The following is a 6,353-nucleotide window of genomic DNA, read 5'->3' as shown; positions in this document are numbered from 1 at the left end:
GAGAGCGGTGACTTCCAAGTGCTTTACATACTGGAGCCGAAACCAGAAGCTTCATTATACATTAACTTTTGCATATCTCCAACTTGATATTATTTAGCACATGTCAACACCAAAACAAAATATAATTCTATTCTACCTTATTCTGCCATTTTCTATTTTTAAGGATTTCTAATTTATGATGGCATTTACATGACCTTTAATCGTCAGGCATCTGTGACATTAAGGTAGAACTAAGCAGTACAGCCTTGCTTAATGAATATATGAAAACACACATAAGGCAGCTGACCCATCTGGGTTTATTACAGGCAGAATGTGGTAGAAACAACGCACTCTTTCAAAAGATTGAAATTCCATCCTTTCAGAGCTAGGAGAAAAAAAATGCATTATCAAAATCCTCTTAATTCATCCTGTCATGTCAAATAAGTTCAAGTTCTTGTTTCAAAAAGAGGCACAAACTGATGTCAAAAATCCCAAAATACTTACAATAAACAAGTACCATTACTTTAAAGTCACAACCCACACATAATCATTTGTTTTTTTGCTTAGTTTATTTTGTGTTTACAGCACCAACTAAAACATAATTGGGTAGGTTAAATATTTAGCAAGCCAAGGGAGATAATCACCACTGGTTTATGTTGGCAAAAATTCATTCATTATTTAAACTATTTACTCTTTCCTGATTCTGAATTGCTGTGGATTGTTCTCTGGTGTCTAAATGTAGATTGCTGGCTAAAATATTGAGGCTTAAATTCAGGTCTTGGCAATGTTTGTAGAGAAAATTGAATCTACATCACATTAGTAAGTTCAAGCCCACAACTTCCGGGATATTACAGCTTTTGTATGGAATTAGGGAATAAGGAATCTTGTTTGCAGTCCTAATTCATCATGGCATTGCCTTGGCCAGTTGTAGGAGTTCTTTCCAATTAGCATTTTATCCAGAATGGTAAGTCCTCTATGCTTTGAAGCATATGGTAGCATTTATCAACTTCTTTTAGTATTTTTGCACTGGTTCAGTTTATACATCATTGTAACATAACTTCCAAAATCATAAGGGAATACTGATGACATTTCAGAAACACCTTATTTTCAGAGTAGAAGTTCAAGCTGGAAGGTCCATGTCTTATTACCACTGCATTCTAGTCCCCTACTTGGGTACATGGTTTATACCTAATGAATATATATTTTTAATTTATTTGCCGCAGCAGACATCTAAAATCCCATTGACTTTCAATTCTAGCAAGAAATTGATGAATATTTTTTAAAATATCAGTAAGTAGAGTCTGTGTTCCATTGAAATTCTCCATAGCCTCTGGTCCTCATCTTCCAGATATTAAAACCCAAGTTAGAATAAAGGTCTTAGTATTGAAGAACACATTTATAAACTGAAACACTGAGCCAATGATGAGAAGATTTTGGAGAACATAGTATCATTATACAGAGCTCTTTAAACTGGTTTAAACTGATGGCAGTTGTAGGGTAAAGTTTAGAAAAAAATAACATTTTTTTCTGAAAGAGGAAAATTTTATTTGTCTTCATGAATTGTATATGAAAACATTAAAATATATTAATAAAGAATTTTAAAACTTTCTTATCTGTCACCTGTTTCTATTACATCCTCTCTGAGCATCAAAGGCTCATAGATAATTGTTGTGATAGGAGGAAGACAAAGAGAATGAATCAATATTTAGCATTATATTTTCAAAGTAAGTTTAAGGACCCATTTCAAGACTAAAATTGTGAAGGCTAAGGCTTACTTAGGGAAATTTTGGTATCATTGTTCTTGTGTTTTTGTGTTGCTGCTGTTGTTGTTTTATGTATCAAAAGGCAGTCTCAAAGGAAAAATGTTTATTGGTCAGCAGTGAATTGATTGAGTAAATGAAGAGACATGAGGAACAGCCCCAAGGGAAGACTTACAGTTGTCCTGATTCAGGGAAATGGAGAGGATCTGAAGGACATGATGGAGTAGAGAAGTAGAGAGCACCAGTGGGGAAGTAGAGAGCACCAGTGAATCATCCAGACTCCCTGAGTGAGTGCTGGTAATGGCCACCACCAGGGACATGCGTGAGAGCCAAACTATTGCCCTAAAATAATATGTCAGAGCCCTGGAAGTGTTCTTGGTGAAAGAACTCTAGTATCCAACATTCTCACTGCTGTCTGCAGAAAACATCCAAAACACAGCTGTTATCACTTTCACTTTGTGATCATCCACAATGAGTAACCTCCCTGCAGTCAGAGTTTTGTAAGCCTATCTGAACTCTCCTTAAAGAGAGAGCTGTGTGCTAGATGCACAAAGGGGGGTGATTGTGGTTAAAACGAAAAAAAGTGTAGTCTGTCATCTCTGCAGTCTCTGCTTTATCAATTTTCAGTTATGTTCATTATTCTCGATAAACTTTATTTTTCTTATTTGGGCTGAGTTAGTTAGAACCACTCTATCCCAAGGTGCAACAAGGATGAAAATTATCCCTAATTTGTAGCTGTGCAACTTATATCTGTATCAGAATGTGATATGCTGAGAAAAGTTGAATAACTCTGTATTTCTTCTTTTGAAATTTAGAAACAGGGGACACCTGGGTGGGTCAGTCAGTTAAGCTTCTGATCTCAGCTCAGGTAATGATCTCATGGCCATGAGTTCAAGCCCTGCATTGGGCTCTGTGCTGACAACTCAGAGCCTGGAGCCTACTTCTTTGGATTCTGTGTCTCCCTTTCTCTCTGCCCCTCCCATGCTCATTCTCTCTCTCTCTCTCTCTCTCTCAAAAATAAATAAGAATTAAGAAATTTAGAAACAAATGAGGTTCCAAGAACTCCCATAGTTACCACATTAATATATTCTAGGCCAATTACATGATTCATATAAGTGTTATTAACAAAAAATTAATTACCATATTCTTAACAACCTAGCAGTGTTTGGCACATAATAAATATTAATGCTTGTTAAGAATACCTCTCCCCAACAAAGAGTTGAAGTGAAAATAAGTTAAAGGAATAGAGAAAATTTACAAACAGCCCAATCAAAAGACCACTGCAAAAAGAGAAAAAGAGTCCAAAAAATCTTTCCTCCTTAACACAATTGGCCTACCAGAAATGCAACCAGTCTCTTCGTGTGGTTCCTCTTTATAATCTGCTCTAAACTTGGGCCAAACAGACGAGGCTTCTGGGTATTAACTGTGAAGACAGATGAAACAAATGAATTGTGTGAGCCATGGTTTGTGGGGTTTATGTGATTAAGGATCAGCTGCTCTCCAGCAAACAACCCGTCACCAAAAAAGAATGTGACTTTTTAAGTAGAATTCGTCTAAGAAGTACCATGTCCCCGATGGCACATCATAAACAGGTGGCACTCATTTTCCATTACCCTTCAGAAGTCACCAAAAACATCATAACATTTCAATTGAACTGCAGTTGAGAATAAATGACCATTTTATTATCTCTTTAAGCATTAGTGGATGAGCAAGGAGAGGAGAATTTAACTGTCTGCTCTTTTCTTTTTATAGCCCTTGACGGAAGTAGAACTCCAACCAACTGATGGACAGAGGCACAAAGGGGCACTAAAGTTATATTAGGGATGTTTGCATCTTATTATTCAGGCTCCATCTCGAACAGATGTCCTGGCATCTTCAAAGGAGATTTAGAGCATTTCTAAGCCGGATGGCAGTGCAGCATCCCAGGTAAAGAGAGATCTGCAAGGAACAAAAGTCAATCCAAGCGTTATCTCTAATTATTAAGATAACAATCCAAGCGTTATCTCTAATTATTAAGATTATTGGCTACTGTCAGATCTTTATCACTGGGATTTTTATAGAAAGTTATGGATAATTTACATAATTTAAGAGAATGCATGATTTAAGTTTCTCTTAAATGATGTGGCAATCTTCAGCCTATTGCATGGTAACAGATGACTTTGCCAGAGTCTACCACATCTGATGATGGGATGGTGGATTGGTAGTGGTAGTGAGGGTAGATTGGGGAAAAACCAACAATCATGTTTTTTATTATCACACCCCAGTGATCACTTTATGTGACTGTAGAAAGAGAAAAAGAAAGAGAGAGAGAGAGAGAGAGAGAGGGAGAGAGAGAGGGAGAAAGAAAGAAAGAAAGAAAGAAAGAAAGAAAGAAAGAAAGAAAGAAAGAAAGAAAGAAAGAAAGAAAGAAAGAAAGAAAGAAAGAAAGAAAGAAAGAAAGAAAGAAAGAGAACGAACGAACTCTGGCATCTGGTCAACCTGCTCATTCTGAGGGATAACACTCAGTTCTGGGTGTTTCACAAAAGAAGACTGGCTGATTGAATTTGGAGAATGCTGGGGCCCAGCTTAAAATACTTAGAGATCAATTTATTAAAGGAATACCTTTCAAAAATTTATAATTCTGAACATTTACTGTGTTCTATTGCTAGTGAGATCTCTTACTTTAGTGGGCTCAGAATTATCACTTATTAGTTAAAATCACTACTCTGGGTAAGTTTCAATTTTCTCATCTATATGTTGGAGATTAAAATAGTAAACAGTCCTATTGTGTTTGCTATTGGTAGATGACTTTATTCATAAAAAGTTTCTAGTGCACTGAGGGGCATATAAAGGTAGTATCATTAATATTACTAGTTATTGTAAAAGTTCTATGCTTCTACAAAACATTACTTTTGAACAACCAGGGATATTATTTCTTTTTTTAACAATTTATTTAAAGTTATTAAATTTATTTTGAGAGAGAGAGAGATAGAGAATGAGCAGAGGAGGGACAGAGAGAGAATAAGAGAGAGAGAATCCCAAGCAGGCTCTGCGCCATCAGCATAGAGCCCAACTCACAAATCATGAGATCATGATCTGAGATGAAAGCAAGAATCAGACGCTTAACTGATTGAGCCACCCAGGTGCCCTTTATAAATTTTTAAAGTTTATTTTTATTCATCTTGAGAAAGAGAGATATAGGGATAGCAAGCAGGGAAGAGCAGAGAGAGAGGGAGACTCTTAATCCCAAGCAGGCTCTGCAGTACAGAGCCCAAAACAGGGCTTGAACTCATGAACCATGAGATCATGAGCTGAGTCTAAATCAAGAGTCAGAAGCTTAATCCAGGAGCCCCTGTAATATTATTTCTGATATCAAAGTCCTAACTAAAGATACTATATCCTACTTAAATTTTATGTTGTCCCTGTGGGAATCGCAAAAATTATTATGCTAATTTTATTTTTTGTAAATTTCTTAAGATTCCATAGCCTTTCTAATATGATTAGAATTTTATAATGCAACATTACAATTATAGATTGTGGTTTAGTAAAACCTCCAAGAATATCTAAGGTATCTGTATACATGTGTGTGCTTTTCTGCTGTGTGGTATCAGTGTTTTTCTTTTGATGCCCAAAATTGAAAAAAAAAAAAAGTGCCTCTTTATTTAAGGAAAAAGAAAAGAAAACGCCACCTTTGTCAGTACATTGGGCTGAAAATAGATATGACCAGAAATGGAGTTTTGAAAGTTACTTTTTAAAATGCAGGCTTTCATGTTCTATCAAAGCAGCTTCAGGGGCACCTGGATGGCTCCGTTAGTTAAGCTCAGGTCGTGATCTTGCATTTCATGGGTTTGAGCTTCACATCAGAACTGTGTGCTGACAGCTCAGAGCCTGGAGCCTGCTTCAGCGTCTCCTGTCTGGGTCTCTCTGTCCCTCCCCTGCTTGTGCTCTCTCTGTTTCCAAAATAAATAAATAAACAAACACAAAACAGCAACTTCAGTTCATTGAGAAAGGTCTAAAGCAAATTTGTGAGACATGGCACCGACAAAGTCCTCATACAATATGAAACCAAACAATACCTTTGAGGGGTCCTACCAACCTTCATTCCCTCATCCATTTCAGAGTCACACATTCCATCTCCACAGAGACAAGAGTAATGGCAGGAAGTGGCGTGTTCAGGGCAGAGGAGACCAAAGTAAAATTTGTTAATGTCATTAGCCATGTGAATTGAGCATTATGCTAATTCACTGTTTATTCATCTTGTACAACTGAAATTTTATACCTGTTGAATAACAATGTCCTGTCTCATTCCTGTCCTTTTTCTTTAGAGGAAAATCTTTCGGTGTTTCACTATTGACTATGATGCTACCTGTAGGCTTGTCATATATAGCCTTTATTATGTTGAGGTACATTATTTCTTTATCTAGTTTGTTGAGAGTTTTATCATGAAAATATATTTAATAGTATCTCATGCTTTCTCTGCATCTATTGAGATGATCATGTGATTTTTATCCTTTATGACTGTGATGAACTGCACTAATTGGCTTGGATATATTAAACTATCCTTGAACTCCAAGATTTATCCCTCAGGTAAATCAAACTTGATTATGTATTATATTTTTAAAAATTTAGTTGTCT

The sequence above is a fragment of the Hyaena hyaena genome, unplaced genomic scaffold, assembly GCF_003009895.1.
Source record: "Hyaena hyaena isolate Hyena2069 unplaced genomic scaffold, ASM300989v1 scaffold_1120, whole genome shotgun sequence".
Taxonomy (NCBI): Eukaryota; Metazoa; Chordata; class Mammalia; order Carnivora; family Hyaenidae; genus Hyaena; species Hyaena hyaena.
This window is presented reverse-complemented; position numbering follows the sequence as displayed.